At 49.7% G+C, this 27,819-nt stretch overlaps 1 long non-coding RNA gene across 1 annotated transcript; it reads left to right on the top strand.

Annotated features, from left to right (window-relative positions):
- The first annotated feature begins 8,707 nt into the window (after positions 1 to 8,707).
- LOC142188616 (uncharacterized) lies at positions 8,708 to 13,618 on the top strand. The gene is made up of 3 exons (XR_012713008.1): positions 8,708 to 8,847; positions 12,386 to 12,524; positions 13,179 to 13,618. It is a non-coding gene; the product is annotated as an uncharacterized LOC142188616 (long non-coding RNA).
- Positions 13,619 to 27,819: the final 14,201 nt, after the last annotated feature.

The following is a 27,819-nucleotide window of genomic DNA, read 5'->3' as shown; positions in this document are numbered from 1 at the left end:
GGGTGGGGCCTGAAACATAGCATCAATCCACAGCACTGACTAGTTCATATAAAGCTGGAAAAAGCCTAGAATTTTTTGGGTGGGGCCTGAAACATAGCATCAATCCACAGCACTGACTAGTTCATATAGAGCTGGAAAAAGCCTAGAATTTTTTGGGTGGGGCCTGAAACATAGCATCAATCCACAGCAATTACAAATTCCTATAGCTGGAAAAAGCCTAGAATTTTTTGGGTGGGGCCTGAAACATAGCATCAATCCACAGCACTGACTAGTTCATATAGAGCTGGAAAAAGCCTAGAATTTTTTGGGTGGGGCCTGAAACATAGCATCAATCCACAGCAATTACAAATTCCTATAGCTGGAAAAAGCCTAGAATTTTTTGGGTGGGGCCTGAAACATAGCATCAATCCACAGCACTGACTAGTTCATATAGAGCTGGAAAAAGCCTAGAATTTTTTGGGTGGGGCCTGAAACATAGCATCAATCCACAGCAATTACAAATTCCTATAGCTGGAAAAAGCCTAGAATTTTTTGGGTGGGGCCTGAAACATAGCATCAATCCACAGCACTGACTAGTTCATATAGAGCTGGAAAAAGCCTAGAATTTTTTGGGTGGGGCCTGAAACATAGCATCAATCCACAGCACTGACTAGTTCATATAGAGCTGGAAAAAGCCTAGAATTTTTTGGGTGGGGCCTGAAACATAGCATCAATCCACAGCACTGACTAGTTCATATAGAGCTGGAAAAAGCCTAGAATTTTTTGGGTGGGGCCTGAAACATAGCATCAATCCACAGCAGTGACTAGTTCATACAGCTGGAAAAAGCCTTGAATTTTGGGGAACCCTGAAACATAGCATCAATCCACAGCAGTGACTAGTTCATATAGCTGGAAAAAGCCTAAATTTTGGGGGGCCTGAAACATAGCATCAATCCACAGCAGTGACTAGTTCATAAAAGAGCTGGAAAAAGCCTAGAATTTTTTGGGTGGGGCCTGAAACATAGCATCAATCCACAGCACTGACTAGTTCATATAGAGCTGGAAAAAGCCTAGAATTTTTGACGGGGCCTGAAACATAGCATCAATCCACAGCATTCATTAGTTCAGTTAGAGCTGGAAAAAGCCTTGAATGTTGGGGGGCCTGAAACATAGCATCAATTGTATTTATATTCTTCCTTGGGGTATGCAGGATGCTGCATGCCAAGATATTTAATAGTGCTGAGTTTCCACGTGAAGGTAGAAGTTCGGGCTAATCTGTCTGCTTCAGTTTTGGGGATCGAGACGTTCAGTATTTCTGACTTAGATATGTTAATTTTATAGTTGGACATTTGGCCCTATGTATGTAATGAGTCAATTAATTCTGGGAGGCCCATTTCAGGATTAGATACACAAAATAAGATGTTGTCTGCAAATGCGACTGCTTGCAAGGAGGCTTTGCCTAGTCTGAATCCTTTGATTTTATCATTCTGCCTCACTGCTTGTAGTAAAGTTTCTAAAGTGAGAACAAAGAAGGAAGGTGATAGGGGGCAGCCTTGGTGGGTGCCATTGGATATACTGAAGTAATCTGACAGAGTTCCGTTAATTCTCAGTCTAGCATGCGGCTGGTCATAAAGTGTAAAGATTGCTTTGGTAAACTGTTCTGGAAAACCAAAAGCCGAGAGCGTAGCTTTCATGAACTGCCAACTCCCTCTGTCAAATGCCTTTTCAGCATCAACACTTAACAAAAGTAATGGAATTCTATTTTTTTTTTTTTTTTTTTTTTAAGCAATCGACATAGCGTGAAGCAATCTTACCGTATTATCCTTTCCTTCTCTATTTTTCACAAATCCAGATTGTTCATCACACAAAATGTCAGGAAGAAGACCTCTCATTCTCGTAGCAAGAAGATTGCCCAGATTTTAAGATCCAGGTTTAGCAAAGAAATTGGTCTATAACTGGCACATTCATTTGGGTCTTTCCCTTCTTTTGCGAGAAGAACAATGTGGGCCTCTTGTGTCTGTCTTTTCACCTGATGTCCCTGCATGAGAGAGTTACAAAATTTTGACAAGTTGTGGAATGAGTTGTGTGGATAATTTTTTATAATAGAAGAGTGGTAGTCCATCCGGACCAGGAGTCTTCCCTACGGGTAATGAGTTAAGTACCTGTAGTAGCTCAGCCTCAGTTACCGGCAAAAGATGGGCTTCCTGATCTGTGGGTGAGATTTTCGGCAAAGAAATGGAGTTTAAGAAATCAGCAATTGCCTCCCCCTTTCTAATGATTGCAGACTCATCCTGGGTTGGTTCCAGGTTATAAAGTGCGGTATAAAAAGCGTGAAAAGCATCAGAAATAACCTGTCCCTCTCCAGAGTGCCGCTAGAGTTTTTTAATCGCTGCTATGTGAGATTTAGACTTTTTCTTTTTTGATCATGGCCGACATGACCCGACCCCCTTTATCACTGTGCACGTAAAAACGCATCTTGGAGTATAGTAGGCTTTTATTGCTACGTTGTTTAGTAGTTGCTTCAGTTTCTCTCGTAATTTAAGTAAATGAGCTTGAACGCTTCTCAGGGTCTGTTGCTTGTGCACCCTTTCCAGGGAGGAGATTTGGGCTAGTATCAAATCTATTTCTTTGTTTTCTTTTTTAAGAGCAGAGGCTTTTGCAATAAATGCCTGTAATAAAGCATTTGTGGGCTTCCCATAACAATGGGGGGAGGTATCAGGGTTATCGTTTAAGTCGAAGAAGGATGATAGAGTCAGCAACATGTTTAGTGGTGATCGGATCAAGCAAGGACTCGTTGAGTTGCCATGTCCACGGTCTTGCTGGTAATTCTTTTATTAAAAAGACTGTAGGGACGGGTGCATGATCTGAAACACTTAGTCAAATCCTCTATAGGATGTATATCTGTGAGATCATAGGAGTGGACCAGAACACACAGTCCAATCTCTGATGGGAGTTATGGGGGGGAGAAGGAGTAATCCCTCATTGTGGGGTTACTAATTCTCCATGAATCTGACAAGTGCAGATCCTGTAGAGCAGTGTAGGTGACTCAAGGACCTCTGTGAGAGAGCCAATTTCCCTATAGATGTGTCCAACAAAGGATCTAGTACTAAATTTAGATCCCCTCCTAAAATGACATCTCCTTCTGAAAAGGATGATAAAGCCTGCAGGGTGTCTACTAGCCATGTGACCTGGTACTTGTTTGGCGTGTAAACTGTTGCTAGGGTAATCTTTTTAGTTGCGATGAAGCCTTTCAAGAATAAGAACCTGTCATCAGGGTCTGAGTGCTGGCTATTTAAAGTAAATGGACAAGAATTTATCGCTATTGCCACTCCTTTAGAGTTTGGAGGAGAGGCTATTGGAGTAGAACCATTGTGAGTAGTAGGATTTAGGGGGTCTAGGTGTTTTCTCCTGAGTATAGTGTTTCCTGTAACATCAGTATATCTGAAGCTAACCTTTTACACAAATTCATAACCCAGTGCCTTTTTTGAGGGGTGTAATCCCTTCACGTAAAAGGATGTAACAGAAAGATGCATTGTAGACTTGGTCAAAGTGTGTGCTTGTGACAGTGTGGTGGACTAACACCAGTATATAGCGCTTGTGCGCCCACTTTCGCAAGTCCACAGTAGCCGCTGCTAGCCTCCGAGGCCTCCAACAATGCCTCCATCTATGTCCCCACACACTGGAACTCGACATACCCAGCGCCGCATCTCCCATGAGGCGACCTGAAGCGAGCGCTTCAGGCGGCGCTATGCCAGGGCCTCAGGGAGGGCGGCATTCTTGCTAAAGTAAGCCAGTCCAGGACAAGCTGTCCTGGACTGGCTTAGCACGGAGCGGTGGTTTGGGGAGGCCACTGGAGCAGCGCTGCTCCAGCAGCCTCCCCGCACACTCACAGTCTCTGGGCCTGCGCTCTGCCGGCGAACTGTGCTAAGCCCCGCCCCCTCCACTAAGCCCCGCCCCATCCGCTAAGCCACACCCTGCTCCGCCCCCTCCCTCGGCAGGGGGGGGGCGGCTTTCTGTACTTCGCCTCAGGCGGCGAAAGGGGCAGGTTCACCCCTGGACATACCACCTGTTGAGTAGTGTGTGAGCAGCAGAGATCCTTGGAGTACCATCTCCATAACCTAAGGGTTCATCAGTCAGCTCCTGCAGTTTCTGCACCATAAGTGGCCATGGATGGCAGACTTATGTGAGATCTTGCGTGTCTGTGAGGAGTCAACCATGAGGGTCAGATGTGATGACGCAATTGTGAGTGTCACAATCCCCCACCTGTGTGTGATGCGAGAATCCCTCATCGCCATCAGGGATAACGCATTGGACGCTGAGGAGTCGGGCATAGGTGCTGAAACATCCCAGCAGGATATTCATGGCACACTCCTGTCCGATTCACAGCGTACATTAAGGGAGCAGGAGGAGGATGTTAGGGGCAATCAGCCCTGGATATGTTGCCGTAGTCCTTATTAATCAATATATGTGTATTGGTGACGTCACATCAATTGCTCGGAGAACACAGTCAGACACACAAGTATCGTGATCAAGATGTTCCAAAGTTTATTACATATTACTTAGCTTTTATAGAGAAATAATCGTTGTATGCTAATTTAGGCATAACAAACTACATCACATAGAAATATGAATTATCATTGGTCAAAGTACAAAATGGGCGTTTACAAACTATGAATATGTATATAGACAATACATGAGTTAACACATGGTTGTCTGTGTCATCCATTTTAGTGTCTAATTATGTTAGCACAGCCTGATGAAATGGATGCCATGACCTTCCAGGTTTCATGCTAATGGATGACAGAAAAAACGAGATTAGAACTGACTTCATATCTTGTGAACTTTCTGCGTCTTGTTATGGCCATCACGTATTGTGATGTACAAATATGGTAACTTAAGTCCGCCAGCATGTAGTATGGAAGGGTAGTGAATAACTGGTTTTAACTCAATATATTCTAATGTGCACATAGATACAAAGATCAGCACATCTAGTCAAAATATAAGCCTCAGGGTTACTGGGGAAGCATCTTATCTGTTACTTCTGGCTATATGCTCAGGGTTAGTGGTTACAGTAGCTTATTTTTCTCTATTTTTCGAGTTAGTTTTAGGAACTAGAATTAACCCCTCACAAGGAGGAGGAGGATGAAGTGGCAGATCTCATTGTCACACAGGAGGCTAACGGGGCAGTTCATTGCGTCCCATTGCTGCAGCGCGGTTGGGGCGAAATGGAGGAGGAGGAGGAGGAAATGGAGAGTGACCATTCCGGTGGGGGCAGCCAAGTGACGCCAAGTAACACTCTGGCACACATGGCTGAATACATGTTGGAGTGCTTTGCAACTGACAAACACATTGCCAAAATCCTGGAGAGCAACGACTACTGGATTTTTGCAATCCTCGACCCCCGGTATAAAAATTTTGTTTGTAATTTTGTTCTGGTAGAGGAGCGGGCCAGTCGCATGAGTGATTGCCACAAGCAACTGATGGATGAATGATGGATATGTTTCACACACAGGAGAGTTCCTCCAACAGGCGACAAACTGTCATCCGGTCCACACCCGGCAGGGGCACACTCTCCAAGGTCTGGGTCACGTTAATGGCACCCACTTGCCAAAGTACCGCCACTGCGGGGCCTAGTGTCACCAGGAGGGATAAGTGTTAAATATCTTGTATTTGCCGGTGAGACTTGTATCCACTGTTAAATATCCGTACCTAGCCTTGAAATTGTGGGATAGACTTGTGTCACGTGTTGAAGGCCTTATCCACGATAGGAAGAAGTCAGCTTGTTATAAAACAGTGTAGAGGTTTATTAATATCTTGAAGGAAAACACAGGAACAGGGAAAATGTCCAAATAACACAAATATCAGTCAATTGTCAATAGCTTACATCTTCAGAGAAGTTAAATCATCTGGATATCTTGTAGTTACAGCTTGGTTCATGCTTGTCATCTGGTTGGTGGACTTGGGATATTCACGACATCTTGTCCAGGATGACAGAGAGGGATGGCAGACAGACCTGCCATAGATTCCCCATGGATCCCCCTCATGGATGACGACCACGACGTGTGTGTCTGTCACTCATTTATATTCATGAGAGTGGGTGTTACCTTCCATGTTACAGCTATGTAGGGAGATTTCTAAAATGGTGTACTCTAACCGCACCCATGTACCCAAAATACAACAGATATGATGTCAGTAGAGTGTTAACCCCATGTCTGCTAGAGAATATTGTAAATATATAATATTTAACATTTCCCCCTTTTGAGAGTGAAATATCTGTTTGAACTCTCAAGATATACCATACGACAATATTCATACAATTAGATTATATCTTCTTTCTTCTTTGCTGGAACTTAATTTTCATTGATTGTCCATGTAACAATAATTTCATCAATTTGCAATACATTTTGACATTAATAAATGTTATGTTATGTTATGGTAAACTGTGATCAAAGATGAAAACAATTTGATCCACTATCTAACCTACACCTGATGAAGGCTCTTCTTTCATCGTCTGGTCTTCTGGTCATCTCTTTTTCCGTCATAATAGAAGGCTTATTACCACAAATGTAGTTCTTGACTTAAAGTCCTTTAGATTTCCTCCGTGTTGTGCAGATATTATAACATTGTCCATTAAAGTTCATATTGAGAAGATATTGATATAACAACAAAGTCCATATGTTTCACTTCACCAAGACATAGACTGTAGAGGAGTTTCCTTTGGTAATTACCTTGACCACCTGTCACTGTAGAACAACAATGTGACACTTCTGGAGCAATACTGCAAAAGCAAGGCAAGTGTGAATTCTGACATCATCCCTGCTGCTTGTCAGTAAGGTTCAGTCCTGGAATCTCAGTCTCTTGGATACACAATATCTGTATTCGGGTTTTATCATTCACAACCCTTTTGCTCACCAAACAACTTGAAGTCTTGAAATAGAGAGGATTCCACCAAACATTGATGAGGACGTCTTTATATCTGTCCAATCATCAGCTGATCAAAGGTTCCAACCTCCAGTAATAATTTTTAAACACAGTCCTTGGCATAAGCTTAAGCATATAGCATCATACCTTCAGATTTTGTCTTTTCCCGCACATCTTCTTCTTGTAACTGTTAAAGTCTTTTTATTAACATTTGATATCAAACTTTATCATAATCTTGGACTTGATTGAAGATAAGTTTTCTTTCCCTAATAACTAAGCCAAATTAGGCAATTGACTAAACTATAATATCACAGTGTACCATACCACTCATTTATATATCATACTTCTCTTTATATTGTATCAATATTTATATTTGACTTATAAAATATTGATATTCAATACATTTATCAAACTATCTGATAATAGTACTTTGGATACAATAATCTATATAAACATCATATATCAACATATATATATATCTTTATATCTATATGTATGAATATGTATGTGTACTTTACTTGTGATGACAAATTGCAACATGACTTTGAAATATAATGTGATCTCATTAATTACCATTCTATAGACAATCACTATATTTATTCTTTAGTTAGAACTTTTCACCAATTATACTAAACATATATTCCTATATGAATGTGTTATCATACTTATCATACATTTTCTAAAGTTTAGTCACTTTATTTACCTTTTTTAATAAGAAATAATTTTATTTTGAACATTACTTTATTAAATATCATTGTGTTCTTTATCTGAGACACAATATTAACCCTTTATTCATAAAAACTTATGTGACTAAAGTTTCCTCTTAACACCTTGTCTCTTCACAGACTCCTGTGACCTTTTTCACCTTTCAGATACCTCCAATACCAAGAATAGAGACAAGACTTAACACACTTGACTCTGCTAAGACACAAATGTAAAAATACATTATTTTTAAACTTAACTGTATATATTCTTGTGTACTGGCTGTATGTGAACACCATATATATGAAATAAGTATATAAATCATAAACATTTCAAAATATGTCACATCCTATAATCAGAAGTGTAAAGAATAAACCAGAGACTATCACTCTTGATATCCCATATACCTCTCCCTTCATGAAGATGATTAGCGTATCTCATTTGCATATAAGACATTTATGTTTTCCCGATGTTTGTAGATGTTGATGTGTGTAAGTGTATGCAAGTGTGTGCGTACATGTAAGAATACATAATCAATAATAATATAATAAAACAATACTGGCTATAGCTAACTAGATTTTCCCACCATAACTAATATATTTATTATCCCATGATCCAATTACCCCAATAAGCCTTTATTATTTGTCAGGTTTGAACAAATATATTGAAAAGCTATCTATATCTTAGTCAAAAGCTTCTTCTTTTGCTACAAAATATTCACAAACTAAAATAACCTTCACCCTAGTGCAGCTGTCACCTTTTCCTCAGCTCATGTGACTTAAACACTTGGTATAAACATATGAGGTTCCTTTCAATGGATTTCACATATATTTGCTAATTTCCCAATTTAATATAGAGGATCATATAAGATAAAAAATAGAAAAAAATAGAAAATAGTAGAAAAAGAAAATAGACAGTAGAAAGAAAATAGACGTCTCTTTGTTGGATATATTTTCCTTTTTTCCTTGTTGGATGCATCCTGATTTTCTTAGGCCTATTTGTGATGTCACAGATCTGTTGTATACACCAGTCGACTCGACACATAACACTTAACACTTATACTGACCAGCCCATCAGGGTCACAGGTCACAATGTGTTGCTGTCAATCAACTGACCACATGAACGAACACTTAATTCACAGTAAGAGCTCCATGCCTAGTTGCATGCCTTTAAACAAAATGGATTATAACTTGAAAATCCTAAAAACATGGACTTTACATGAAACTATTGAAAAACATGCTTGAGGTAAGTTAGAACTTCTATCACTTTATCATGCATTGTTATTAGTCACACCATGTTAATTTGTTTACTCATTAATCGTTAGACACTCCATGCATTCTTTTAGCTAGAAGGAAAGAATGATGAATGAACGGACATCACTGATTGAACTGATCCATTTTTCCATATATGACATTTCTGATCTGAAAAATAGATAAACTTTAGCAAAAACCAAATTAATACAATATTGATTTTAACCAATGGAAAGTTTAATAACTTTATGGATTCCTAATACTATTTGATCATATTAATATATTGTACATATATTCATATACATGTCATATATTCATATATTGTATATAACATGCTCCTCCTCTCTCTGCATCTAGAGAGTGGACTATGACGAAAATCTGTCACCACACATGAGACTCTCCTCCTGTGTGTATATATATATACTGTATATAATAATATGATCCATAGTATTATTCACAATAGCATAATTAGGATTATTTATAAACATCATCACATAATCATGTGGATTATACCTGATCATTGGACTTCTCCTCATATAAAAGGGATTTCTCTTTATATAGCCAAATAGTACGTAAGTAAAACTCAGTAGACAGTCATTCCTTCAGAGATACTTTTAAATTCGACCCCTGACCTCCTTTCAGATATATATTTTTAAGTTAAACCCATGAACTTCCTGTCAACACGTCCATCCATAATAGCCTCGCCAGGTCATGAGAGAATGCCAAGCTTGCCCTTTTCCTAAGAATATAAGACAGGTCAGATGCCATTGGGTTACTGAAAAGATCTGACATTTTGGAGACAACTGGTACATTCCCAGATACAATCTTTTGACTATCAATAGATTTGGTTGGCTGCAATTCTTTAATTTCAGTTAATACTGGAATTTCAATTTGTGGACTTTCCTGCATGGCATATGGTTTATATGCAACATGTAATTTCCTACGTTTCTCATAGATTTTGTCACTTTGGCCAATACCTTTCCTCCTACAAATAGGGGACACTATAACCGGATTTAACAGATGCCTTTTAATAGGCTTTGCTTTTTTCTTTGGACATACTCGGTTTGCATTTGCCATTTGTCTCTCATGTGTTCTGGCCACGTCCAATAAACTAGCAGCTTCAAATAAAGTCTTCTTATCTGACGCACTGGCAAGGGTGACTGCATCCAAGAATTTGAACTTTTTAACAAAACTTTTCACCATAGATGAAGAGTTCACCTTTGGAATGACAGTTTTGTATGTCCTTTCAAATTTAGACATGAATGCATATGTACATTCTTTTCTGCCAATCTTTATCTCATTCAGTATGTCAGGTGTTGGCATGCTGTCACCTCTCGTGCACCAGATTAATTTCTTTAATCTCTCCACATCACTGTCTTTTAACCATTCATCTGACTCATTATCATAAGACATTTTTGCAGACAAACGTTCTGTAAAATCAATAGGAAGCCATAATTTAAACAGTTTATTTCTCTGTTCAATATTTAGATCAAATTTCTCTGCATGGCTTTCAAAAATTTCTGAGTTTCTACACACATGGATCTTTACATCATATGTGGGAATGGCTTTACTCAGATTCATCAAATATTCCTGAGATTTTAATTTCAATTTAGTTTCTTGTATCATTTGTTCCTCACCATCTATGGCCATTACTGCCACATGGTGCTCTTTATCAACATATTGAGATTTCTCATTATCTGTCTGAACAGATTTATGCATACTATTACTTAATTTCTTTTCTGTTACCATGTCATTAAAAATCTTTACCAAAGAAGCAATATTCCTAAATACCTGCTTCTCTTTTGTAGAACAAATTCTATTTTCAATCTTAGAATTTGCCTGTTCACATTGTGTATACAAATCTTGCCATATACTCTCTATACTGTCACTAGGCACAATTTTAAAATCAACGTTACACTTTTTAGACAATGACTCTAATTTTTCCATACTTTAAAAGTAAAATCTTTACTCACCACTGTAGAAAGCTTCACCTTTAGCTTGTCCTTGGAACAGTTGGTCCCTGTCATCAGAACGTCTCAGTACGTCTGGCACTTGTGGTCCTTCTGTATTTCCTCACAGGCTTTCCTCACACAGGCTTCCGTATCATATAACACGTACAACAGTCATCTGTATCTCACCAATATAGGTTTCTTTTCGAAGTCTTCCTGAATCTTGCAATTCATACAACTTGCAAAATACTCCTCTCTTCCCCCTTAATTGCAAGTGAACGGAACAAGAAAAACAGGAAAAAACCAACCGTGCCTGGCTCGCCACTGTTAAATATCTTGTATTTGCCGGTGAGACTTGTATCCACTGTTAAATATCCGTACCTAGCCTTGAAATTGTGGGATAGACTTGTGTCACGTGTTGAAGGCCTTATCCACGATAGGAAGAAGTCAGCTTGTTATAAAACAGTGTAGAGGTTTATTAATATCTTGAAGGAAAACACAGGAACAGGGAAAATGTCCAAATAACACAAATATCAGTCAATGTCAATAGCTTACATCTTCAGAGAAGTTAAATCATCTGGATATCTTGTAGTTACAGCTTGGTTCATGCTTGTCATCTGGTTGGTGGACTTGGGATATTCACGACATCTTGTCCAGGATGACAGAGAGGGATGGCAGACAGACCTGCCATAGATTCCCCATGGATCCCCCTCATGGATGACGACCACGACGTGTGTGTCTGTCACTCATTTATATTCATGAGAGTGGGTGTTACCTTCCATGTTACAGCTATGTAGGGAGATTTCTAAAATGGTGTACTCTAACCGCACCCATGTACCCAAAATACAACAGATATGATGTCAGTAGAGTGTTAACCCCATGTCTGCTAGAGAATATTGTAAATATATAATATTTAACAATAAGTATAGGTGCATGTTGTGGGAGTACCTGGCCGACACCAGCCCTGTTCTCTCCGATCCCTCTGCGGCCTATACTTATTGGGTCTCCAAGTTGGATTTGGGGCTGGTTAGAGTGCCTACTCCTGCCAAGGGCCAAAAACCCTGCTGGTGCAAGGCTCCAATCCCACCCCATGAAGGTGGAAGATGGTATGTGGGACACGGAGCCGCCTATCTGACCTAGCTTTACCAGAAAGGTCCAAGCGCCCGTCCATATGCCGTTTTCATCCAGCTGTTTCCTCGGGACTCCCTTCACCTCTCCATACCTCCCCAACCAGGTCATGATGTCATAACCAGAAAGTGACTAATTACAGGTCAAAATGGTCACCTTCTCGACCGTATCTTGGCGGGTGATAGGCCAGACTCGGAAACCCCTCCACCCTGGCTCACCTTTTACATGGTGGTAGTTGTTCCAAAACGTCTCCATCCCCTGGGGAGTTACAAAGCTGACGTCAAAGTCTTTTGTCCCAGCTGGATGAATAAGGGCAAAGATGTCAATTGCCCTGAAGCCGAGCCCAAGCAGAAGTTTCATGACCTCCCCCCTTGGAGTGGTGTGGAACATATATAAAGGAGTCTGTACTTATCTGGTATTTTTTATTTTTCTTCTTCTTTTTTTCTCTCCCCACAGCTCTCGTCTTATGGTACATCTTCCACACCAAATGCCATATTACGAGCCGGTGACTCCAAGAGTCGGATCTTGTGCATTATCTGCCCTCCCGGGCTCCCAAACTCCTCTCCAGATGAGGACGGCAGTGGCTGATTCTCAGGTAACAGTGACTCCGTGGTTTCCGCAACCACGGATGTTTTATTGCTTGCTGAAGTGCTCACCACCCTCTCTCCGCCTTCACTCCTGCCACTTTCTCCGCTTCCGCTTGTGCCTTTCTCTGCCATTCCTGCTTTCTTTGCTTCGCACCTCTCACTTCCCTCACTGACCTTTCCGTCCGTCATTCGCTCCTCATTCTCCTCCTCCGGGCCAGAATCAGAGTCCAAGGATGAGCCAGATGAAGGTGACGTGAAAGGCTCCCTTGATGGGAGTCCTGCTTGTTGCCTCAAAAACCGCTCATCGTTGATGAGTTTTTCCCTGAAGATACCCGCACCTTCTAGATACTCTTTACACGCCAGGTCTTTTTCTTTAATTTCTATCTTCACCTCCTGCACCCTAATAGCAAATTGGGGCCGCCTAAGCTCCGCAGCATGTTCCTTTTGATAGCGGCCATTCCTTAACTCAGCCTCCAACATGAAGATTTATCTTCGCAATTTTCTGTATTTAGACATTGACTTGTCTATTCTCCTGCTAAAAGCCTCACCTCCTTCACCTGTCCTCCGGATCCCCCAGCCTGTTTTGTAGGAGAGCTCGCTACTCACCGAGCTCGACACCATTACAGCGGGGGCTGATGCTGTTGGTTTTTCCCTCTCCTCAGGTTTCAAGCCCGGGGGATCCATCTCGGTACAGGCTGCCGACTGGCTTACGGATCTGGTCACTCTCCGTTCACTGTCACCACGGGACATTTCTCCCTGCTGCTGCTGATGCCGTTGGGGTTGCTGCTGGGACTGCTGCGCGGATCATGATTGTGAAACACACCTGCCCCCCATCGTGAGACAGGGGGCAGGAGCACACGGCTCCCTTGTTGCTGTTAAAATAAAACAATAAACTTAGTCCTTTTTCACCAGACCACCAACACAAAAAATCTCCAGCCTAAAAGGGTGCAGGAAGCACAGTCACTCAAAGTAAATCACTCCCTAGATTCACAGCTTTACCACAAACCACAGGAGCTCCTGGAGAACACGTCTGGCTACCGCAGCTGCGGGCACCAGACTTGCCCTCCAATAGAGGAGTCCTATTCCATTATTCCTAGCTGAAGTATTCAGGCGACCGGCCTGCTTTGAACACTCTAATTTTTTCAAAGTAAACGCTTCGGGCCACCGGGACACTGTCAAGAGCATCGGGGAGGCGCCGAGAGGCAGGGGCTGGGACAGGCGGTAGCTCGCCTCGCGGCGGACCGCCAGCTCGATCCCAAGATCCAACTACGAGCTTTTTAACTGCAGTAACTTTAATATACGCTATTGGAGCTGGAAATATTTTTATTGAAAAAGTACAAAAACTTTAAAACTTTACAACAAAGAATTCAAATTTCGCTGACCAGCCCCCATATACACTTCCTTTCAATCAAATTCCAAAATCAATAAATTCTTTAAAATAGAACATAACAAATTACAACAGAATATGTACATTACTTGTGAAAAGAAATAAACAAAATGTTTCAGTCATAAAATCTTGTAATTTATACACAAAAACCACAACAAAAAGAAGAGAAAAAGAAAAATATTTTATATTTTCATAAAAGGAAAAAAGAACCAACTAAACTTCCTAATTTTTTTTTTTTCTTCCCCATCACCACCTGGCCGGCATCCTGCCTCATGTCCCATCATGTCTGCTTAGTCCAGATATCGGCACCACCCACCACCCACCACCTCGCACCCAACACCCCAGCTCGGCTCTCCACCTCATGTCCTTCCATGTCCACATAGTCCAGAGCCTGGCCAGGCAAAAGAAAACTTCCCATGTCCCCCTTGTCCCCCCTTTCCCCAGATCCCCCCCTCCCAAAACCTACCTACTCCCCTAATTTCCCGAAGAAAAGAAATCACAATAACAACTTTCTCCTGAAAAAGAACATTACCCCATACTATAAGCCACCTCCCCCTCTATTATAATTACATTTCTCCCAAAGGTCCAAGTTCGGTTTCTTAAAGCCTTTTATTCTAATTCCATTTTTCAAAACAAAAATCTTAAAGGTGCCACACCAGCCCACCACCAGGATAAGGAGCTAAGAGGCCTAACCCTATCACTGTCCCTTCTTCTCTATTCCCTGTCCTAATAACTATCCCTCCCTTTCCCTGTCTATCCCTTCTCTGGCCCTCACACCCCCACTTTCCCTAATTCTGCCCCTTAATTTCCCCTTGTCCCTAGGGGACCGCAAAAGTGAAGCCCCGCCAGAGAGCTCCAGCCTCCGCTGCCCCATCCTCTCATACTCCCGAGAGCGCACCTTCACCAGGTCCACCATGATGTTCCTACTTACCTCCACCTTGGAGAGGATTTTGCTGCCCGTCGAGACTAAGCACCGTGCAGACCATAAGTGAAACCTAACTACTGCACTTACTAAAAACAGTGATTGGCGGTCCCTGCCCTCCAAGCGTTTGAATGCTCCATAGGCCCACTCAGCGTAGGAAAGGCCAGCTAGCCGAGGCCAGCCGGTGGAAGCCCCCACCAATTTACATACCCTTATATTGAAGGTGAACTGAAGCAGGAAGTGCTCCATGCTTTCCAGCACATCGCCACACTCCTACCGAGGGCAGCCTCGCTCGTCGGAGTTCCTGTACTTCAAGTTCCCCCTCACATATAGCTTACCATGAAGACAGCGCCAGGTCAGATCCCAAAATTTCTGCGGAATCCTCACTGAGTTCAACAACTTTAACCCTACCCTTAGGACTCCACCTGGGCAATCTTTGAGTGCCAGGGGCTTCTGCAAATGAGACAACAGGACCCTAGTGTCAAGGGAACGCCTCGACTGAGTCCTGATCTCCCCATACTCCAGACCCCACCAGCGGATCGCCTTCAAGACCAGGGGGACATAAGCTGGAAGGTATCCGTGGGGTGTACGCAGATCTTTCACTCGCCCTCCATTCCTGGAAGAAAGGCAAAAACCATCCCTGGCAGGAGGCTACCCACAAAGAAGTCCTCTCGGAGAAGAGGTCTGTAAGGTTGGTCTTAATAAAGGTATTTACTAAAAATACCACTGGGTTGACCATATCCAACCCGCCTAGCCTCCTCGTGCCGTATGTCCTCTTGAGTAGGTTGAGCCTGTTCCCCCATAACAGCTGGAAGAACAGGCAACAGATCTTACTCCAACAAGACTCCGGCAAGGCACACTCGCTCCCTAGATAGATGACAAGCGGGAGCAGGAAAGCTTTGGCAAGGTGAACCCTTTCCCTCAGAGTCAACGTCCAACCCTTCCAGTGGTTGACCTTCTGGGCGACAACCTTAAGCCTACCCTCCCAATTTTGCAGTGAGTAATCACCCTGGCCAAATTGGATGCCTAAAATTTTAGCTGACTGCTGGGGCTCTGGAAGGGTGTCCGGGAGAGCAAAACTAGGCTCCCCCCTCCCAGCCAGAGGCTCTCACACTTGCTCCTGTTTATTGCCGACCCGGAAGCCGCCGAGTAACCATCCACCTCTGACATCACCCACTCCAGCTCCTCCCGCGACGAGACAAGAATGGTGACGTCTTCGACGTAAGCTACTGTCTTACAAGGGGCCCTAGAGCCCTCCAGGTCCATCCCGACTCCCACCAACGGACCACGATCTAGCCTTCTAATTCGTCGATCGCGAACATCCCTGTCGGACCCCAGAACCTACCTCGAACGACCGGCCAACCCAACCATTCACAAGTGGAAAAGACTCTGCCCCCGAGTACAAGATTCTTAACCAATCAACAAACCCCCTGGGTAGGCCATACCTCAGAAGGACCGACCACAAGTACTCATGGTTCACCCTGTCAAAGGCTTTGGCCTGGTCTAGGGACAGCAAGTACCCCTCCCACCGTCCAGCCCTACTCTGCTTCACGGCCTCCCTGACACTCAGGACTGCACTTAAGGTGCTGCGACCAGGAACAGAGCAATGCTGGGCTGGCGAAAGGAGCCGGGGCACGAACTGCACCAGCCGATTAAACAGTACCTTGGCCAGAATCTTGCGGTCCGTATTGAGAAGTGCTATGGGCCGCCAGTTCTCAATATGGTTCGGATCCTTACCCTTTGACAGAACTATAAGGGCGGACCTCCTCATTGACGATGGCAAAGTGCTCGAGGAGAGACACTCATTAAGCACATCGGTCAAGAGGGGAGCTAACAGTCCTTTAAAGGTCCTATAGAACTCAGATGTTAAGCCATCCGGGCCAGGTGACTTCTTGAGGGCAAGACCCTCTAGCACCGATAACTTCCTCTTCCATTATAGGTTCTGTCAAAACGCCAAGAGAAGGGTCTTCTGCTGACTTAGGGAAGGCTTCAGCCAAGAAACCTGAAAATCGATCCCGATCAAGTTCTTTCTTTGCCAGGAGGTCCGAGTAGAAGGACCTGACGACCTCCAAGATCCCCGACCTGGACCGTGTCAGAGATCCTGTACTGTCAATCAGGCCCAAAACGGTCTTACAAGCCACTGACATCCTGTAATTCCTGTAGGGGTCGGGCGAGTGGTACTTCCTTTAATCCCTCTCAAGAACCAAGGACTTGTGTCTATCGTACTGGCACCTCCTGAGCAAAGCTTTCACACCGGTGATCTCCTCATGGGAACCCCCGGTCGAGACCAAAATCTCAAGTTTCTTCCTCAAGTCCGTGTACATGCGGTACATGTCCAAGGATCTGAGGCTCGAGAGCTGGCGGAAAAATACTGCCACCCGCTCTTTGAACACCTCCCACCACTCTGACTTACTTCCCAGATCCAGTAATGCTACCTGGTCCTGGAGAAATTCCTCAAAGGCTTGTCTTACAGCTGGGTCTTCAAGGAGTGTTGAATTCAGCCTCCACAAGCCTTTTCCTCTCTGTATGGTCTCTGCAGCATTCAAAGTAAAAGAAATTAAACAGTGGTCGGAAAACTCCACCTCCACCACGGACACAGCGGTGGCGACAGAATTCTCCTTTAAAAAAAACCTATCTATCCTGGACCTACAACTTCCTCTAAAATAGGTGAAACCCCGTGTGCCTGGGGACTGCCGTATGTGGAGGTCCTCCAGACGAGCATCACTAACTATAGTGGGCTTGATCTCCATAAAGAGGCTTTTACGGTCCCACTTAGACTGTGGGCCATAGATATTAATGAGACGCAGCTCTTGCCCCTTCATGGAAACGTCCAAGACTAAGCACCTTCCCATTTCTAACTCAATGAATCGTCGGCATTCTACCGGTGCGGTGAAAAGGACCGCCACTCCACTATACGGCTCAGCCGCAAGAGACCAGTAGGAGGGCCCCCTGCGCCACTCTCTCCTTGCTCTGCTCACCTCTGCAAGGGTGTAGAGCATGGTCACCTGCAAAAACAAAATGTCGGCTTCAACTCGGCCAAGAAAATCAAAGGCTGCATACCTAGCCGCATCAGACTTAATGCTGGCCACATTAATGGAGGCCAGCGTCAACGGAGTGGGTACCGCCATAGATTCATTGAGTTAAACGGCCGCCTTCTTCCCGCCCCCCGTGCCCTTACCTCCAGGTTCCGACGAGGAATCCCTTTTGCCCCGTTTTTTCTGGAGGCAGTTGTAAGATCCATATCAGAACCCCCTCCCTCCTTTTCCTTTGAGACATTTTTTTTTTTTGGATTTTTTTTCTCCCCGCTTTTTTTCTTTTTGGGGGGGGCCTTTGGTGCTTTTGGCTGTTTAAGATCCTTTGGGTCCTTCATCCCCTCCTGGTCCTTCGGACCCTTGGAGGGGCCCTCCAGACCATTCAGGGCTTCTGGACCCTCCAGACCCTGCCCTACTTTGGCTCCATCTCCCTCCTCAGGTCCCGGGCCAACCTTCTCCTCAGAGACCAGGGGGCCCCTCCCAGAAGCAGGCTCAGCAGCCCCCGGCTGCCCCTCCCCACCCTCCGAGACCTCCCCCGAGGCCGCGGCCTCGGCATCTTGGGTCTCTTCCACCTGGAGGGCGGAGAACCGGTTGGCGCTCGGCACTAAGGGGCCTTCGATTTTCCTTTCCTTAGCCGGGGGGGGGGGGATGTTTCGTCCCTCGCTCTCCTTGATGTCCCCTCGACTTCTCCCCCTCCCCAACACTTTCGTACTGGGAAGCAGAAGATCGGTCGGCCTCATCCTCTCTTCTCATCCTGGCCATTTCCTCAACCAAGGCACTGTCAGCAGGCACCACGGCATCCGAGTCCCCACTTGGGCCAGCATCAGGGGGTTGCTGCATCACCCCCGTCCTTTGCTCTTCCCTCCGCTGCAATCTCCTTACCCTTGATGGTTGGTTCTTCCCCTGATGCTGTGGTACCCTAGCCTGTCCGCCAACACCTGCCCCCTCCCCTCGGACGGCGGTCTCCTCGCCCACCGTCCTCGGCTGGAGGCCTATGTTGGCGGCCGACAGCTGCTAATGGAGTGACCTAGCACTCCGCATAAGTAGCATCTCAGCTTATCACAGGTCGCAGCCAGGTGACCCAACTCCCCGCACTTGGCGCATTTCTGAACCGTGCAGGCCGCACTCAGATGGGTCGGGTCACCACACCTATGACACACCTTCAGCTGACCTTGGTAAAAAATGAGGATCCGGTCCCGTCCAAAGAAAGGCTGAGGATGGAATATGGGACACAGAGCCACCTATGTGACCCAGTTTGACCATAAAGGTCCAGGCGCCCGTCCAGATACCATTCTCGTCCAGTTGCTTCCTCGGGAAATCCTTCACCTCGTCATACCTACCCAACCAAGTCATTATGTCAACCTGAGAGGGACTCGTTACAGGTTAATACGGTCACTCTTTTGACAGTATCCTGGCAGGTGATCGGACAGACTCGGAAGTCCCTCCACGCTGGTTCTCCCCGGACGAGATAATAATTCTGCCAGAATGTTTCCATTCCCTGAATCGTCACAAAGCTTACGTCGAAGCTTTTGGTCCCGGCTGGGTGAATGAGGGCATAGATGTCGACTGCCCTGAAGCCGAGCCCAAGCAGGAGCTACATGACCTCCCCCCTTGACGGGCAGGGGCCGCTCCCCTCCCACCTGAGCCCGACTACATTCCTCCGAGCCGGGCGACGATCCTCCGATGTCGGGATAGCCCACTGAAGCTGTCCACCCTGCTCTCGGAAAGCACTCAATCCGAATCGGTCAATCCAGAAGGAGAGGTCCATCGTACGACCCCCTACTGACATCGTACTTTGCCCCGCCCGTAAGGCCGCCAGAAGCTGCTGTTGCAACGTGCCGTCCCCGGGACCTGAGGAGGGAGAGGGAACCACTGTTGCCCCCCCCCCGCTACCACCCCAGCATAGGACCTCCCCCCATTACCATTACCAGTACTGGTGCTAGCACCCCCATTAACGCCACCACTATTGCTAGTGGCATCAACATTCGTGCTGCCAGCATTGCTGCTAGCACCTGAGTTAACCTTGTCAGCTCCGCCAGTATTGCTACTAGCATTCACACTACTCACCACACCGATATTGGGCCTATCCTGCCCTGAACTTTCAGGGGGGGGCACCTTCTCTGTCCCTACGTCTCCTGGTGTCTTATCCTGCTGTTTGGGTGCAGCAGCCCCCTCCTCAACCACTCCCACAGAGACAGCGGTTTCGGCGGTGGCCACCGCAACCCCCGCAGCAACAATCCCAGCAGCAGCAGCCCTAGTCCTAGTTTTTGCAATACCATGTTTTTTTCCCTTACTTCCAACAGATTCACCAGCCCCCGAGGATTTAACCCTTACACTCCCATCCACACATACCAGGGGAGGTCCCACCACAGCCACTTCTGATGTTCCACTCACCCGGCTGGCCGGCTTACCCTTTACCCCGTTGACCGACTCGTTTCCTTGCGGCACCGCTCCTGTTTGTGCTTTTCCCTCCGATTCTTTTGCGGTACAGGCAGGTGCTTGCATCTTCTTCTCCTCCTTTTTTGCTAATCGCCTTTCTGCTCTCTGCCTCTGTTCACGAGCCAGACGCATCCTTTCACGATCTTTCTGTGAACGGGGAGAGGACACCCGGGTTACTACAGGTTCGCTGCAAATAGGGGCGGGGCTATCCACTGCTCCACCTCCCCGGGCCGCCTCCCTGCTAGGCTCATCAGGAACCCGCCCTTCACCGCTCCCACACGCCAACTCCGCCATTTTGGACACTTTACCGGGGTTCCCCCTTGCTCCCAAACCAGCGTCTAGGCTTGCTGCACAAGGACTCTGTGTCCCCCCTATCTCCCCTCCTGTCCGCACCACCGTAGCCACCTGGCTAGGTCTTTGCGGACGCTCAAGGGGCCCCGCACCAACCACACCGTGAGATACAAAAGAAAAAGAGTCCACACTTATCTTTTTGTTCTTGTTCTTTCCTTTCTTTCCTTTCTTTTTCTTTTCCTTCCCACAGATCTCGTCCTCCCGCACCTCATCCAGGTCAAACGCCAGGTTCCCAACTCGCACAGGTGATTCTAATTGCCTAATGGTGTGCATCAGGTGTCCACCTTCCTCCTCCATCTCCTCACCGGAAGTAGACGGGAGCGGCTGGTTTTCTGGCAAGATGGATCCTACCGATGCCGGGGTCACGCTATCTGCAGGTACATTCCCTGGTGGCTTCTCCGCCGCCGCTTCCTCCTCCATCAGACCTTCCGTCTCGCTACCCACACTGCTGTCGCTACTGCTGCTGCTGCTACCGGTCTCACTCTCGCTGGTCGCATCACTCGAGCTGTCACTTTCACTCCCCGTCAGGGCCTCTTCCTCCTCTTCCCCCTCTTCCGCAGAAGGGGAGTCGGAGTCGGAGTCATCCGACGTGAAAGGCTCGCGTGGGGCCACTCCGAGCTGCTGCCTCATAAACCTTTCATCGTTCAGTAGCTTTTCTCTAAAGAGCCCAGCGCCTTCCAGGTACTCTTTACATACGCTGTCTCTTTGCCTGATTTCCTCCTTAATTTCTTTAACTCGAATGGCAAACTGGGGTCGCTTCCACTGGGAGGCATTCCCCCTCTGGAACCTGGCGTTCCTCAGTTCACCTTCCAATATAAACAGTTCTTTCCTTATCTTTGGGTATTCGGCCAACGCTTTGCCTATGCGCTCACCATACCTCTCAGCTCCCTCACCTGTCCTCCGAATGCCCCATCCCGGCTCTTTTGGCGGCTCATAACTCACCGCTTTCTTTGCGTCCATAGGTACGGCCGGGCCTGGACTCAGAGCATCCATCACAGGACTAGGATCGGGCGTCCGCTTTACTTCATCGCTGGTCACCGGGCTAGGCTGCTGCTGCTGAGGCTGCGACTGCTGCTGAGGCCGGGACCTCGGTTGAGTCTTCTGCCACTGGGCCTTCGGATTCCCCGGCTGGGAAACACCCCTGCCCCCCATCCTAGGACAGGGGGCAGGAGCACACGGCCTCCTTTTAAAAAATAAAATGAAAAATAAACTTCCACCAAAAAGTTTGCACCAACACAAAAATAAAGAAACCTCCCCGAAATAGGGTTCAGATGCTGGGCTTAAACACCGTACTAAAGCCCCAGGCTTCAAGGCCTAGTCCAACCTTCTCCCTTGTCAGGAGCTCCTGAGGACACGTCTGGTTACCGCGGCTGCTGGCACCAGACTTGCCCTCCAATAGATCCTCGTTAAAGGATTTAAAGTGTACTCATTCCAATTACAGGGCCTCGAAAGAGTCCTGTATTGTTATTTTTCGTCACTACCTCCCCGAGTCGGGAGTGGGTAATTTGCGCGCCTGCTGCCTTCCTTGGATGTGGTAGCCGTTTCTCAGGCTCCCTCTCCGGAATCGAACCCTGATTCCCCGTTACCCGTGGTCACCATGGTGGGCGCAGAAAGTACCATCGAAAGTTGATAGGGCAGACACCCGAATGTATCGTCGCCGTCACGGGGACGTGCGATCGGCCCGAGGTTATCTAGAGTCACCAACTCGGCCGGGGAGAGCGGCGGCGGGCTGGCTTTGCGGGCCTGGGGCCCCGCCGCGCCCGGGCCCCCGGATTGGTTTTGGTCTGATAAATGCACGCATCCCTGGGGGTCAGCGCTCGTCGGCACGTATTAGCTCTAGAATTACCACAGTTATCCGAGTAACGGTTGGAGCGATCAAAGGAACCATAACTGATTTAATGAGCCATTCGCAGTTTCACTGTACAGTCCGTGTGTACTTAGACGTGCATGGCTTAATCTTTGAGACAAGCATATGCTACTGGCAGGATCAACCAGGTAGACCCCTTTTTACTCGGCCGGGGGGGGAGGGGAGGGGGTGACGGTAGGTCGGGTGGAGGCTTTTACCCCCCCTCCTTTCTCTCCCCCCCCCAGGCTTTTCAGGGGGGGTCCGTCGAGCCGCACGCCGCCCTCGAGCTGGAGGTTAGCGACGGGTGGGCTCTTCTCTTGGCGCGAGGGACTCGGCCCGTCGCGCGAGCTAGCTTTCCGTTGCTGCTGCTTCGATTAACTCACCACCGCGCGCCCGGTAGACCGGGCCCTGCTGGAGAGGAGAGGGAGGCCGTGCGACCTTGTCCGCCGGGCAGCTCTTCGCCCGCCTCAGTGCGCAGTCGTGGTCGAACCGCGTCCCCCCGGGGTCACGGTGCTTGGAGTAAGAACTCCGCGCCCGATTATCCGGCCTATGGACCGCACCGAAGATCCATCGGGGAATCTATTAAGATTTGCGCTGAGCGCCGCGGGACCGGGCGGACCGTTGCTGCGCAGGCTTCGCGGGGGAGGGGCGGAGAGGTTAAGGCGGTGACGTAGGCGAAGTGGGGCTTCGACCCGGTAGGCGAGGGGAGAGCCGTGGGCGGACTCAGCCGCATCCGGGATCTCTCTCACGACCTTAGCCGGACCCGGGTTCGGGCCTTCCTTCCTACGCGCTTGTCGCTCTCTCTCCGATACCCTTTAGACTCGTCCTCGCTCGGCTCTGCTTTTGGCGCCGGTGCGCCCCAGGAGGCGGGCGGCCGGCGTGGGACCGCCGGTCAGGGTTGGCCCCGGTGGTCGCTGCGGACCCCCGGCGGCCGGTCGACCGGGGAAACCCCTGTGGCCGCGCGCGTCGCCTGGTGCAGTGCGTGGGAAGAGGCGGGTGAGCCGTCTCTGCCGGTGTCACGGGGGCTTGTCACGCTGCTGCTGCCGCTCCTCTCTTTCCCGTCATCGCCAAGGCGGTCAGGCCGGGTGGCGGGGGTGATCTTCCGTTCCGGCGGGCGCCGGTTCGGGTCTTACGGAGGTGCGGAGGTCAACCTGTGCTCTCGGGCGTCGGGCCTCCCGAAGAGCCGGGGCTCGGGCGCGGAGCCCGGCCCGGATTCGGCGAGGAACCCTTGTGTTCGTAGGGGACGCCCGGTTTTCTGACACCTCGGGGGTCGGACGGGGCGAAGGCAAACTCTCTCGCCGATGTCCTGGGTCTGCCGCGGGCGCCCGCCCTGGGCGGGTGGCGCCGCGCCGGCCTTAAGCTTTTCCGCTACGCCGCTCCGGAGCTGAAGGGAAGGAAAGACCCCGCGCCTTAGCCGGCGCGGACCCCCTAGGTCCGGCCGAGCGAGGGTCCCTTCCCGCCGGGTCGGCGGCCGTCAGATCGATCGGTGGGTGACCCGCGGGTGACGGGTGACTCGTCCGAGGCTTGCCACGCGACGCGGAGGGGGCTTGTCTCGCAACCGGCGCGTCCTCGCTCTTTTCGCCCCCAGCGGAGATCCACTATCGGCGGCGTGAGAGCTGAGGTCGCAGGGACTTTGTCGGAGACGGATGTCCGAGGCCCTGGTACTCCGACTTTTGGTAAGCTAATTGACACGACCCGCTGTCTCGGACACGGTTCTTGACGGGGGTGTTCAAAAGTAGGTCACAGAGAGAGTGTCACCTGTCCCATTACATGAAGACCAACTACTCAAAGTGTCCGACTTTGTGGAACTCCGGCCCGGATCCGGCCGTCAAATTCAACCTCATTCCGGTAGTGCCTTTTCCGCTCCGAGGCCTCCTCCGGGGCCGTCCGACGCCCGGTTCCACGGCGGGACCCCCGACACCGACTCGAGGTGGTACCCCTTTTTGCCGGCCGAGGTGCGCCGCCGCCGGCGTGAGGACGCCGCTCCCCGGTGTGAAAAACGGCCGCCGGAGGAATTTTGAAAGTTGAAAATTTGGCAAAGTGTCGACGGAAGTGCCAACCGCGCCGGCGGGGAGGCGCCCGTCGCCTCGCCCGGGATGGCGGCACCGGCGCCGGGTCGCCGCGCCTGCCAGCGGCCGCTAGTCTCCCCGGACGCCCGGGGGATTTCCCTTCCGCTCCCAGCGGCCGCAGTTCTCCTTCTGGTCCGCCTGGCGGCTGCCTCCGCCGGCTGCCAATCATCTCTCCCCGGCCGCCAAGGGGGATTTCCCTTCTGCGCGCCTGTCAGCTCCTGCCAATCATCTCTCCCCGGCCGCCAAGGGGGATTTCCCTTCTGCGCGCCTGGCAGCTCCTGCCAATCATCTCTCCCCGACCGCCCGGGGGATCTCGTTAAGGTCCGTGTTTCGTGGGGTTTTATTTCAAAGTTTGATTTTTTTTTTTCCCCAAAGTGTCTAAGAGCCGATCGGCTCAGCGGGGGGGCGCCCGTCGCCTCGCCCGCGATGGCGGCACCGGCGCCGGGTCGCCGTGCCTGCCAAGGGCCGCTCGGGGGATCTCCCTTCTGCGCGCCTGTCAGCTCCTGCCAATCATCTCTCCCCGGCCGCCCGGGGGATCTCGTTAAGGTCCGTGTTTCGTGGGGTTTTATTTCAAAGTTTGTCTTTTTTTCCCCAAAGTGTCGAAGAGCCGATCGGCTCAGCGGGGGGCGCCCGTCGCCTCGCCCGGGATGGCGGCACCGGCGCCGGGTCGCCGTGCCTGCCAGCGGCCGCTCGTCTCCCCGGACGCCCGGGGGATTTCCCTTCTGCGCGCCTGTCAGCTCCTGCCAATCATCTCTCCCCGGCCGCCCGGGGGATCTCTTACGGTCCGTGTTATATGGGGGGTTTTTGTGTTTGACCTTTTTTCCCCCAAAGCGTCTAAGTGCCGATCGGCTCGGCGGGAGGCGCCCGCCTGAAAACTGCGGCTTGCCACGCGACCTGAAGAGGCTTGTCACGCAACCCCTGGGTTTCCTGGAAGCGTCTACCTCTGGTAGACACTTAGCAGAATGCAGCCTTCCACCTGCTAGGGACTTAGCCTCCGGCATCTACCCAGGCTCGGGTAGCCCTGGGTAGGCTTGGCTTTCCCAGCCGCCTGGGACCATCTCTCCCTCTCTCCTGGAACCCTGGGCCAGCCTGCCGCCTCAGGCTTAGCCCCCTGGGTCGCCTGGGAGTGGCGCCGCCTTGTGGACAAGCGGGGGAGAGCGGCTCTACGTTGCCATCCGGTGGATTTTTAGCAGAATGCAGCCTGCAACCCGAGTGCTGGCGCCGCCTTGTGGACGAGCCGGGGACTGCGGCTCTCCGTTGCCATCCGGTGGATTTTTAGCAGATTGCAGCCTTCCACCTGCAAGGGACTCAGCCTCCGGCATGTACCCAGGCTCGGGTAGCCCTGGGTAGGCCTGGCTTTCCCAGCCGCCTGGGACGATCTCTCCCTCTCTCCTGGAACCCTGGGCCGGCCTGCCGCCCTCAGGCTTAGCCCCCTGGGTCTCCTGGAAGTGTCTCCCTCTGGAAGTCACTTAGCAGAACGCAGCCTGCCGCCTGCTAGGGACTTAGCCTCTGGCTTTACCCAGGCTAGGGTAGCCCTGGGTCGGCCTGGCTTTTTTCCCAGCCGCCTGGGACGATCTCTCCCTCTCTCCTGGAACCCTGGGCCAGCCTGCCGCCTCAGGCTTAGCCCCCTGGGTTGCCTGGAAGTGGTGCCCTCTTGGTAGACACTTAGCAGATTGCAGCCTTCCACCTGCTAGGGACTTAGCCTCTGGCATTACCCAGGCTCGGGTAGGCCTGGCTGTCCCAGCCGCCTGGGACGATCTCTCCCTCTCTCCTGGAACCCTGGGCCGGCCTGCCACCTCAGGCTTAGCCCCCTGGGTCGCCTGGAAGTGGCGCCGCCTTGTGGGCAAGCGGGGGAGAGCGGCTCTCCGTTGCCATCCGGTGGATTTTTAGCAGAATGCAGCCTGCAACCCGAGTGCTGGCGCCGCCTTGTGGACGAGCCGGGGACTGCGGCTCTCCGTTGCCATCCGGTGGATTTTTAGCAGATTGCAGCCTTCCACCTGCTAGGGACTTAGCCTCTGGCATTACCCAGGCTCGGGTAGGCCTGGCTTTCCCAGCCGCCTGGGACCATCTCTCCCTCCCTCCTGGAACCCATGGCCAGCCTGCCGCCTCAGGCTTAGCCCCCTGGGTCTCCTGGAAGTGTCGCCCTCTGGTAGACACTTAGCAGAACGCAGCCTTCCACCTGTTAGGGACTTAGCCTCCGGCATGTACCCAGGCTCGGGTAGCCCTGGGTAGGCCTGGCTCTCCCAGCCGCCTGGGACGGTCTCTCCCTCTCTCCTGGAACCCTGGGCCAGCCTGCCGCCTCAGGCTTAGCCCCCTGGGTCTCCTGGAAGTGTCGCCCTCTGGTAGACACTTAGCAGAATGCAGCCTTCCACCTGCTAGGGACTTAGCCTCCGGCATGTACCCCGGCTCGGGTAGCCCTGGGTAGGCCTGGCTCTCCCAGCCGCCTGGGACGGTCTCTCCCTCTCTCCTGGAACCCTGGGCCAGCCTGCCGCCTCAGGCTTAGCCCCCTGGGTCTCCTGGAAGTGTCTCCCTCTGGAAGACACTTAGCAGAACGCAGCCTGCCACCTGCTAGGGACTTAGCCTCTGGCTTTACCCAGGCTTGGGTAGCCCTGGGTCGGCCTGGCTTTTTTCCCAGCCGCCCGGGACGATCTCTCCCTCTCTCCTGGAACCCTGGGCCGGCCTGCCACCTCAGGCTTAGCCCCCTGGGTCGCCTGGAAGTGGCGCCGCCTTGTGGATGAGCCGGGGAGAGCGGCTCTACGTTGCCATCCGGTGGATTTTTAACAGAATGCAGCCTGCAACCCGAGTGCTGGCGCCGCCTTGTGGACGAGCCGGGGACTGCGGCTCTCCGTTGCCATCCGGTGGATTTTTAGCAGATTGCAGCCTGCCAGCTGCTAGGGACTAAGTCTCTGGCGTTACCCAGGCTCGGGTAGCCCTGGCTTTCCCAGCCGCCTGGGACAATCTCTCCCTCCCTCCTGGAACCCATGGCCGGCCTGCCGCCCTCAGGCTTAGCCCCCTGGGTCTCCTGGAAGTGTCTCCCTCTGGAAGACACTTAGCAGAACGCAGCCTGCCACCTGCTAGGGACTTAGCCTCTGGCTTTGCCCAGGCTCGGGTAGCCCTGGGTCGGCCTGGCTTTTTTCCCAGCCGCCCGGGACGATCTCTCCCTCCCTCCTGGAACCCTGGGCCAGCCTGCCGCCTCAGGCTTAGCCCCCTGGGTCTCCTGGAAGTGTCGCCCTCTGGTAGACACTTAGCAGAATGCA

Source organism: Leptodactylus fuscus, unplaced genomic scaffold (assembly GCF_031893055.1).
Source record: "Leptodactylus fuscus isolate aLepFus1 unplaced genomic scaffold, aLepFus1.hap2 HAP2_SCAFFOLD_59, whole genome shotgun sequence".
NCBI classification, from domain to species: Eukaryota; Metazoa; Chordata; class Amphibia; order Anura; family Leptodactylidae; genus Leptodactylus; species Leptodactylus fuscus.
The sequence above is the reverse complement of the archived record's forward strand: the minus strand, read 5'-3'. Positions and strand labels throughout refer to the sequence as shown.